General features: G+C 36.9%; 1 pseudogene; it reads right to left on the bottom strand.

Moving 5' to 3' along the window:
* Window positions 1-10,335: 10,335 nt before the first annotated feature.
* Window positions 10,336-10,420, bottom strand: LOC133768839 (U2 spliceosomal RNA; annotated as a pseudogene).
* Between the last annotated feature and the right edge of the window lie 806 nt (window positions 10,421-11,226).

Here is an 11,226-nt window from a genome sequence, read left to right as displayed (position 1 = left end):
TTTAATAAAGTTAGTTATTTATAATAAGAAAAAAATTCATGAATAAATGAATATACATGAATAAATATGTCTGTCTTCCCTGTAGTTACATTACTTTGGTGAAGGTGACATGACAGTGCAGTTTGCTGTTTGTTGTCATTTTAAATTTCTTGTAAAACAGGATGGTAGAATAAGATACATGAAATAAATTGAAATTCAAAATCAATATTGATGATGTCAGGGTGAAAGTTTCCTTTTGAAGTTATTGTAATTTTATATTCATTATTGCTTCTTTTTTATACATTTCTTCTCTAAAATATGATTAAGGCAGTGCAACCAATTTGTCAGAAAAATTGGAAGTATTATAGAACTATTACTTAAAAATTTGAATGTATAACAACAAATATTGAAACTTTCACTGCCTCGTTATTTGTGCTCCATTTAAATAGATCAAATTGGTGGTCCTAAATACTGTGTGATTACTCAGACTTGATTGCTTTTATCTCAATGTTATACTAAATTTTGTTTAATAAAATAATTTTAATTATTTTTGTGTTTCAATATAAAATTACAAAAATAACATATTTAAAATGATAAAATAGGTGAATGGAGTTAACTAAAATAGAAAAAATTGTAGGAAGTGAGAAATACTATAACAAAGTACTTTTTTCTTCATATACATATTGCCTGAGAGAAAAAAATGACAGATTTTTCTTAATCTTGATAAAATCATGAATTGCAACCATCAGCACATTGCATCTAACAATCTCCAAAGCATCATAGTGATTTCTCAATTATCTGTAATGAATGGTATGCCCTCCTGTGGTACATAGTTGGGAAAACCAGATAATGTTACTATGATTAAGAAGTTGTAAGAGCTGAAGCAGGGTTTGTCAGTTTGTCAGCACACTAATGTGACAACTTTTCCTATGTCAACCCAGATACAATAATGAAATTTAGCAAGAAGTACTGCACAGATCCCCAAACTGTCAGCCATTTGTACTATGAACTAATGGGAAAAAATCATTTATTCTGATCTTGAAATACTTGGTTAAAGAAATGCCAAGAAAAGCCACTGCTGCAATTACTCTCCTGTTTATGACAATTCAGTTAGGTTAAAAAACAAAAGTAATGAGGTGATTGTATTGACAAATGTTTCTAGACTCTGGTTTAGATATTAGTGCATAATTTTTTTTTAACTTTTATTTAATGAATATAAATTTCCAATGTACAGCTTATGGATTACAATGGCTTCCCCCTCCCATAACTTCCCTCCCACCCGCAACCCTCCCCTCTCCCTCTCCCTCTCCCCGCCCATTCACATCAAGATTCATTTTCAATTCTCTTTATATACAGAAGATCAATTTAGTATATATTAAGCGAGGTGGGATCCCGAGGCCCTTCCAGTCCGCTGAGGGTGCACCACCGGCCCGTCTCGCCCGCCGAGCCGTGGAGGTGGAGCACGAGCACACGTGTTAGGACCCGAAAGATGGTGAACTATGCCTGGGCAGGGCGAAACCAGAGGAAACTCTGGTGGAGGTCCGTAGCGGTCCTGAGGTGCATAATTGTTTTTAATTGAAAATTATGATTTTTTTAAGATTTATTTATTTATTTATTTATTTATTTGAAAGGCAGAGTTACAGAGAGTGAAAGAGGTCTTCCATCTGCTGGTTCAGATGGCCAGAGCTGTGCCAATCCGAAGCCAGGAGCCAGGAGCTTCTTCCGGATCTCCCACGAGTGTAAGGATCCAAGGACGTGGGCTATCTTCCGCTGCTTTTCCAGGCAATAGCAGAGAGCTGGGTCTGAAGTGGAGCAGCTGGGAATCAAAGTGGCGCCCATATGGAATGCCGGCACTGCAGGCTGCAGCACTGGCCTTATGTTTTATTAATTATAGGTTAAGGGTAAAAACATTTGAAGAGATTTATAAGCACTTTATAAACTTCAACTAATAGATTACTAGAATCCTTTGTCAGGTAGATTTTTTTTGTTTGTTGGTTTTAAATGTTTATTATATCTTTTCATCTACTTGAAAGGCAGAAAGAGAGAGAGAGAGAGAGAGAGAGAGAGAGAGAGAGAGAGAGAGACTGACTTTTATTTGCTGGTTCCATCCCGGTACAGGATGATACAGGAATCAGGCTGAAGCCAGAAGCCCAGAATTCCATTCATGTCTACCATGTGGGTACTTTGTGGTGGTAGGGGCCAAAGCACTTTAGCAATCCCCTACAGCTTTCCAAGATACCTTAGCAGGAAGAAGCAGAGTAATCAGGACTAGCATTCTGATGTCTGAAGCAAGTGTCTGTAGCACAGCTTGATCTGCTGCATCACAATGCCATGCTTTTTTGGCTTTTTTGTTTGTTTGTTTATCAAAGGATGTATGTAGATAGTGGGGTTTTGATTATTAGTGCCAGAAGCATTTCACTATGTAGCAGTATATGACAAAGAGTAATTATGTTTGTTTCTCAAGAAAACCTGAACAAATTTACACTGCACATACTTGATTGGTAACTTATGTGAGGATACAATTCTAAGGTAAATATAATTTTATTCATTTAGGTGTTAATCCAAGAACCCTTTACATATAAATATAATTTTATTCATTTATGTGTTATTCAGAGAACCCTTTACATGCGAATATGTATTTCTTCTAGCTGCAGGAAATTTCCTCATATTTTCTATTTAAGTTTTTCTTAATTTCACTTTCTCTATTATCCTTTTCTGAATATATCCTCATATTTTAAATGTTCTTTCATAGTGTACAACTTCTTAAGTATTCTGTGAAATTTTTGAAAAATTTTACATTGTAAGCATTTGTTTTTAACTTACATAATAGCAATATAAAATTTATGTATTTTTCTATTGATATTCATTATCATAGAATTCTGTTATTTATGGTTGTGATACCCTTTTTAAAATGGCAAATACTTTTTTGGGGTACCTGCATTGTGGTGTTGCAACTTAAGCCTCTGCCTGCAACACCAGCATCCCATTTGGGTGCCAATTGGAGTCTGGACTGTACTTGAGCTTTTCCACTCATGTGGGAGACCCGGGTGGAGTTCTAAGCTCCTGGGTTTGGCTTGGCTTGGCTTAGCTGCAGCTTTGCAGCCATTTGGGGAGTGAACCAGCAGATGAAAGATCTCTCTGTCTCTCCCTCTCTCTCTGACTCTGCCTTTCAAATAAATGAAATAAATCTTTAAAAAATAAAAATTAAAAAATGACAAATACATTTTAATTGCCCTTCTGTTGCCCTTATGTCTCTCCTGGATAGCATTTTCTCTCTTTTTAAAATTACATTTCTTATCTTTTATGTTGTAGAATTTCTCAAATGTATGATCATTATATTTTGCTATACAAAGTGAACGAATATGAAGTTTACATGGGGAAAACTGATCAAAGAATTTAAAGTTAAAACTGTGGAATTCCTAGACTTGTAAGCAGATTTTATTCTTCTGAGAAAAATAGCATCACGTTCACTCTTAGGTTTCACAGAGCAAGTCATTCAAACTATTTTGATAGTAACCCTCAAACACTGAGTCTGGGACAATGGTCAACACACTGTGGCCCACAGACCAAATCTAGTCAACCATTTGTTATTGTCTATAACTGATCCACACTACATGACAAGAGTTGTACTGATACAACCCAAACTACATGGTCACAAAGCTTATTATATTTACTATTCTGACTTTTGTTTCCCCCAGCTTCTGTTCTAAGGGGAAAATGACTTATTGCTAGGTACTCCATGTTTAGTAATGAAAATATACATGTAGAGGAACATAATTTTTACTGATTAGAGATGCAGTAGCCTTGTCTTTCTACACCTGTCTCTAGCACTCTCTTCTTTAAGTATCCTTATGCTGAGCAAGGATCATTTTCCTTTCCTAGATCCTCTCAGTACAGCCTTGGGAGAGTTTGCCTTTGCATTCTCCAGGATCAATGTTTAATCTGCTTTTACACACACTATTGGAAGTTTAGTATGAACTATGACTTTTGCATGTTACCCTTGGGTTTAGGTGCTAAGAAAAACTCATGGAACAGTGTAGATATTCCTGCTGCTTGCTGTGCCAATAGTAATAAAGCCATTTATCTCTAATGGAGAGTCTTGGGTCTTTTTCAAGTATTCATAAAACAACAGAGTAACATTCACTTATAAAATCTTTAGCATTAATGATGCCTATAAATGCAGTGGAAGAAGGCCCAAGTGCTTGTGCCCTTGCCACCTGTGTGCTGGAGTTCTTGGCTCCTGGTTTCAGCATCTCCCAGATCCAGCTGTTGTGACTAATTGGAGAGTGAACCAATGGATGGAAGATCTCTCTGTGTCTCTCTCTCTGTTGCTCTGCATTCAAACAAACAAATAAATGAATCTTGGAAATCTTTAGCATTGTCACCTGTGATTATGAGGATGGAACACTGAAAAGAGAAGTGGCTTTCTGGAAGAAAAAAGAAAAAAAGACTAATCTCACAGGATTAAAGAAGGGATATCAGAAGACACAACATGATTCACTCAAGTGATAAGAATGATGATTTTTCCCACTGTCTTACATTTTTTGGTAAGAATTATTTTATTTATCTGAAAGGCAAAGTGACAGAGAGTGGTAGAGATAGCAAGTTGGTACCATTGGGCCAACATCTCCCTCTATGGCTCATGCTTTTGCCCTAAGTAATTGTGGCTCTATTTTCTGTTTCTGTGAGTTCCACTTATTTGATTCAATGTATAAGTGATATCATGCAGTACTTCGCTTAGTATAATGGACTCAAGGATCATGTGTGTTGTCACAAAGGGCATAATTTCTTCATTCATAAAGATTGAAAAGTATTACATTGTATATATTATCCTTTGTTTATTCATTGATCCACTCACAGGCATTCAAATTGCTTACATGCATTGGGTAATTGTGAAAATGCTGCATCTCCTCTTTCTCAATAGTGTATTCCCCTTCTTGGTGTCAAAATCTAAAGCAGCCTGGGCTCTCACAACAAAATATCAAAGATTGGGTATCTTAAACAGCAGAAATTTATTTCTCACGCTATAGGAGTTTGCAAAGTCCAAGTTTCAGGTACTATTAACCCACTTTTGCAACCTGATCTGTAGATATATGATTTATCATAATACTCGCAGGAGCAAATCACATACACTTTGCTCTAATAGATGGTGAATCATATCAGGTGTCAGGTAATTCTGTAATGGATAATTGATTAATTATTCAAATTCTAGTTAATTATATTTCAAAATGATTCTATCAGTACAGCTATCAAATAGTACAGCTTTGCATCTTTTTTGATCAGTATTATTATGAGGTCAAAATTACTAAATTATTTTGTTGGAAACAATGAAGTTCTCTGATAGTCCAAGATTTTGATGGTGGTGACAAATATGAGTCTGTAAATTTGCCATTTATTTACTTAGTATTATTTTTGGTCACCTACACTATGATAGGAACTGTAGTGGCAATAATACAAAAGTGAATCTTATTCCCTTTTATAGTCTATGTTACCATTTGACATTCAATTTTCCAAGTCAGAAAAATTGGAGTGCTGGAGTCATCATTGAATTCAGTGTTTTCAGAATGTTCAGTGTTTCCTCAGTGTGGCGTATGGGGTAAAGCTCCTGTCTGCAGTGCCTGCATCCCCTATGGTTGCTGGTTGACAACTGGGTGCTCTGCTTCCAATCCAGCTCCTTGCTAATGCACCAGGTAAATTAGTGGAGGATGATCCAAGTCCCTGGGCCTTTGCACCCATGTAGGATAACCAGAAGAAGGTCCTGGCTCCAGATTGGCCCATCTCTGTCTGCAGCCATTTGGAGAGTGGACCAGTGGGTGAAAGATCTCTCCATCTCCCTCTTTTTCTCTGTGTAAATCTATCTTTCAAATAAATAAATACTTTTTTTTTCAAAAAATGAATCCTTCATTTTCCACCATCCTGATATTGACAGGTGGCATTTGTTAGGTCCATAAACTGCTTTATGGCCATATTTTTAATAATTACTGGATTTTTGAAATAGCATCTAAATCAGTTAATAACCTGATCCTGCCATATAATTGTCAGTGTAATATTTATCACATCAGCTACCAAGTTAAAAATACTTCAGTAACTTTCCTTATACAATAGTATAGAATTAAAAAATTACTTATAATGATGCTTTTTTTAAAAATTTTATTTAATGAATATAAATTTCCAAAGTATAGCTTATGGATTACAATGGTTTCCCCCCCCCATAACGTCCCTCCCACCTGCAACTCTCCCCTTTCCCGTTCCCTCTCCCGTTCCATTCACATCAAGATTCATTTTCAATTCTCTTTATATACAGAAGATTAGTTTAGTATATATTAAGTAAAGATTTCAACAGTTTGCCCCCACATAGCAACACAAAGTGAGAAATACTGTTGGAGTACTAGTTATAGCATTAAATCACAATGTACAGCACATTAAGGACAGAGATCCTACATGATATTTTTTAAAAATTGATTAATTTTCTATGCAATTTCCAATTGAACACCAAGTTGTTTTTTTTTCATTTTCAATTATCTTTATATACAGAAGATCAATTCAGTATATGCTAAGTAAAGATTTCATCAGTTTGCACCCACACAGAAACACAAAGTGTAAAAATACTGTTTCAGTACTAGTGATAGCATTACTTCATTTGGACAACACATTAAGGACAGATCCGATGCTTTCTTTAAGATGATGAATATAATTCATTCCCCATTTCATTTTTCCTCTCTACTCTGAAATTGTGTGTTTACACAAAGCATCACCTTTTTTTAAATGCATTTCTCTCTCCCTAAACTATCATTTACTACTTTTCCTGCTGGGAAAATTTTATTCATTGTTGTCTCATTTGTCCATTTTTTTCTGTGAATATTTGATTAAATATTTTCTCCCATGGCCCAGTTATATATGTTCTGATGTACTATTTTTTTCTGTTAGTATCAATTTGGTATATCTAACAAAATGCATTGGCGATGCTAGTATTTATACCCAAACTGAATGCTGCTTTTAAATCAAAACATGTTAGAGGCTTTATTTGCCACATTAGAAATAGTCAGATAGAGCTTTTGATACTAAAATAGTATGAAAGTCATATTTCTGTAGAATTATAAAATAATTTATTTCTGATTATCTGATATGTTATTATATTCTTGAACTATTCAGTGTAGTTGTATTAATAAATACTTGAGAGTTCATGATATAAACATGATTTACAGGATAAATTCATAAAATGAGAATTTTAGATATTGATATTAGCTAAATTTATTTCACATAAGTTTTCAAATAGTATAGCTTTGTATCTTTTATGATCAGTATTATTATGAGGTAAAAATTACTAAATTATTTTGTTGGAAACAATGAAATCTCTGATATTCTAAGATTTTGATGATGGTGACAAATGTAAGTCTGCAAATTTGCCATTTGTTTACTTTGTATTATTTTTGACCATCTACACTATAATAGGAATTGAGTTAGTGGCAATGACACAAAAGTGAATAACACCACGTGCTCTCTAAAATTCAATGAACAGACACCTGATTGAGAAATCATATGATGTCAGAAGTCCTATGATGGTGACAAAATGTGAGAGAATCTAAGCAAAATAAAACAGTATTCAAAATTGCCTTGTGTGGGTTACTGAGGGTTTTATGTGTAATGTGAGATATAGAGTAGATCTTCATAATGTTGTTCATGTATAGGAGAGATGAAAATTTCTTACATAAAAATACAGAACACCTTACTGAACTATATCTTTTAGCTTATCGTATGATAAAGTAGCTCACATTGGACCAACTCTCTTTCTGAATCAATTACAAGTGCTGGATAGAATATTAACCCCGTTAAATTACTGCTGAGAGCCATTAAAACACCATCAGCTTAGCAGGAGCTGAGGGTGTACAATATTCAAGAAAAGGCAAACCTGAGGGAAGAAGATTTTCACTTTTTTTTTTTTTTTTTTGCTGTAGGTAATTTTTCTAGTTCCAAGTTTACTGAAAAGGAGTCAGAGGTTCAAATCATATGAATTTTGAAACAAAAAAAAATGAATTTGAACTGAGAAGTTGTAGAACTCACTGAAGTGTACCACAAAAATCTCCAAAATATTCCACTTGATTGGCTTGATTGACCCCATGCACAGGGTAGACCCCACGAAACATAATGGAAGACAGTGGCTGAGAAATTAAATACCCTATTTGGAAAAAAATATATATATAAAAAACTGAGTGTTAAATTTGCAAACTTTATAACAATTCCTTAGCAGCTGGCACTGTGGCTCAATAGGCTAATCCTCTGCCTGTGGTGCCGGCACACCAGGTTCTAGTCCCGGTCGGGGCGCTGGATTCTGTCCCGGTTGCCCCTCTTCCAGTCTAGCTCCCTGCTGTGGTCAGGGAGTGCAGGGGAGGATGGCCCAGGTCCTTGGGCCCTGCACCCGCATGGGAGACCAGGAGGAAGCACCTGGCTCCTGGTTTTGGATCAGTGCAGTGTGCTGGCCGCAGTGGCCATTGGAGGGTGAACCAAGGGAAAAGGAAGACCTTTCTGTCTCTCTCTCTCACTGTCCACTCTGCCTGTCAAAAATAAAAAGTTCCTTAGCATGCTCAATGAGCCCTAACAGATCTTAAATGAAGAAAAAAATCAGGTCATTTTAAAAACAGAATTATAATTGAGCTTAGATTCATAGTAAAAATATTTAATATGGGATCCAGATAAATTTTCATAGGATGAAAATGACATAGGATGGGACCTCCAGTAGAGAATACTTTGGATAGCAAAAGTTATCATGTCAGCCCTAACCTTCCTTTGCAGACCTTTTTTTTTTTTAAACAGGCAGAGTTAGAGAGAGAGAGACAGACAGAGAGAAAGGTCTTCCCTCCGTTGGTTCACCTCCCAAATGGCCGCTACGGCCGGCACACTGTGCGGATCCGAAGCCAGGAACCAGGTGCTTCCTCATGGTCTGCCATGTGGGTGCAGGGCCCAAGCACTTGGGCCATCCTCCACTGCCTTCCCAGGCCACAACAGAGAGCTGGACTGGAAGAGGAGCAACCGGGACAGAACCGGCGCCCCAACTGGGACTAGAACCCCGGGTGCCGGCTCCGCAGGTGGAGGATTAGTCTAGTGAGCCACAGTGCCGGCCTCTTGGTAGACTTAAGAGATTGTGAGCCAAAGTGCAGACTTAATCTCACTGGGGTTGTATAAAAAAACCAACCCTAAGGAGAATATCCATGCTCAGTGAAGGAGAAGTTATAGGGAAAATGTTATAAGGAAGAAGAGGCCAAATTTATTTATGCAAGGGAGAATATTTCCATAGTATTAATAGAACATAATATATATGCAATATATGTATGATAATCAAGGAAAAAGATAATTTTGCAATCGATTCCTGCATGTTGAGCTTAGATGAAAATATAGATGGAATGAGCTGTGATTCTATACAATTGTGCTTTGGGATGTGTTTCTGAAGGATGACAAGCAGCGCCAGGGCCAGATTTCTGGTTTTTGCTTCCTGTATCAATTATTAGCTTCCTGGTTTGTTATTCTGGTATTTTCATTACATATATAGTGAGGTTATATCATGAAATACTTGCAAATGTCTACATACTTCTCTTACCTGAAAATTAGAATGTACATAAAACTGTTTTTTGTTTTTGTTTTTTTGTATTTTAATTTAGTTTGACTCCAATGACATTGCTTGCTTTATTTGGGATGCCACACTTTCCCAAATCATTCAAATAAATATGTGCATCTGTGCTGTCAGGAAAGAAATGATTTGCATCACCCATCAATGCTTATTAAGTTGAAGCTTATAGTATGCCCTGTATTATATATAGAAAACAAATTTAATGAGTGGCATGTAGCATCCAGATGTTTTAGTGCAAGATATGATAAATTCTTACTAGCATGAAGTTTCATAAGCACTGTCAGTTGTATTCAATTAAGCAATTTTAACATGATCTTTTGAAAAAAAAAAAAAAAAGATTTACTTCATTTATTTGAAAGACAGAGTTACAGGGAGAGGTAGAGCCAAAGAGAGGGAGAGGTCTTCCATCCGTTGGTTCACTCCCCAAATGACCACAATGTCCAAAGCTGAGCTGACCCAAAGCCAGGAGCCAGGAACTTCTTCCATGTCTTCCACATGGATGCAGGGGCCCAAGGACTTGGGCCATCTTCCACTGCTTTCCCAGACCATAGCAGAGAGCTGGATCAGAAGTGAAGCAGCTGGGACATGAACTGGTGCCCATATGGGATGCTGGCACTGCAGACCAGGGCTTTAACCCGTTGTGCCACAGTGCCGACCCCTTTAACATGCTCTTAATATCAATTTATGAGAATGACAAATTGATACTTTAGAAACTATAGCTTTATTCTTCTATATATGATTTTCACTTCAAAAAACAATTCAATAATAAAATAGAAGTTTAATCTACACTTGATCTTAGCCAAATGGCCAAGAAGGGATGAAGTTTAATCTAATTAAAGAAATAATTGAGGCCAGTGTTGTGGTGCAGTGGATTAATTGGCTGAATGTCTCTCTGGAATCTCCTGTGTGTGCCTGTTCAAGTCCAGGATGCTCCACTTCTGGTCCAGCTTTCTGCTAATGTGCCTTGGAAAGCAGTGGCGAATGGCTTAGATGGTTGGGCCCCTGCCACCCATGTCTGGTACCTGGATGGAGATCCTGCCTCCTGGCTGGCCCAGTCCCAGCTGTTGTGGCCATTTGGGCGTGAACTAGCAGGTGAAAGATCTCTCTCCCTCTCTCTTTCACTTGCTTGCTCTCCCTTCCTGTCTCTTTTCTATAACTCTGTCATATAAATAAATAAACCTTAAAAAGTAAGTAACTCATGACCTTCTGTAGAATTCGTTCTCTCTCTTTATATGATTATTAGTTATAGCACCAGCTCTAATCAAACCAACCAAAGAAAATATCCTTTTTCGCTTCTTGAAATGGTTTTGTCAATAGCTCTTACTCAAATTTTGTCATCAACTTCATGTCCTTTTTTCTTTTCAAAGTCTACCAGTAACTATTTAAATAACCACTATCAAGTTAGTTCTTTTGGTAAGATAGAAACATAGAATCTAAGTTAAATAATACATGGTGGGAGCGGCATTGTGGCGCAGAAGGTTAATCCGCCTGCAGCGCCGGCATCCCATATGGGCGCCAGTTCTAGTCCCAGCTGCTCCTCTTCCAGTCCAGCTCTCTGCTGTGGCCCAGGAAGGCAGTGGAGGATGGCCCAAATGCTTGGGCCCCTGCACCCACATGGGAGACCA

This window comes from Lepus europaeus, chromosome 1, assembly GCF_033115175.1.
Source record: "Lepus europaeus isolate LE1 chromosome 1, mLepTim1.pri, whole genome shotgun sequence".
NCBI classification, from domain to species: domain Eukaryota; kingdom Metazoa; phylum Chordata; class Mammalia; order Lagomorpha; family Leporidae; genus Lepus; species Lepus europaeus.
This window is presented reverse-complemented; position numbering and strand designations above follow the sequence as displayed.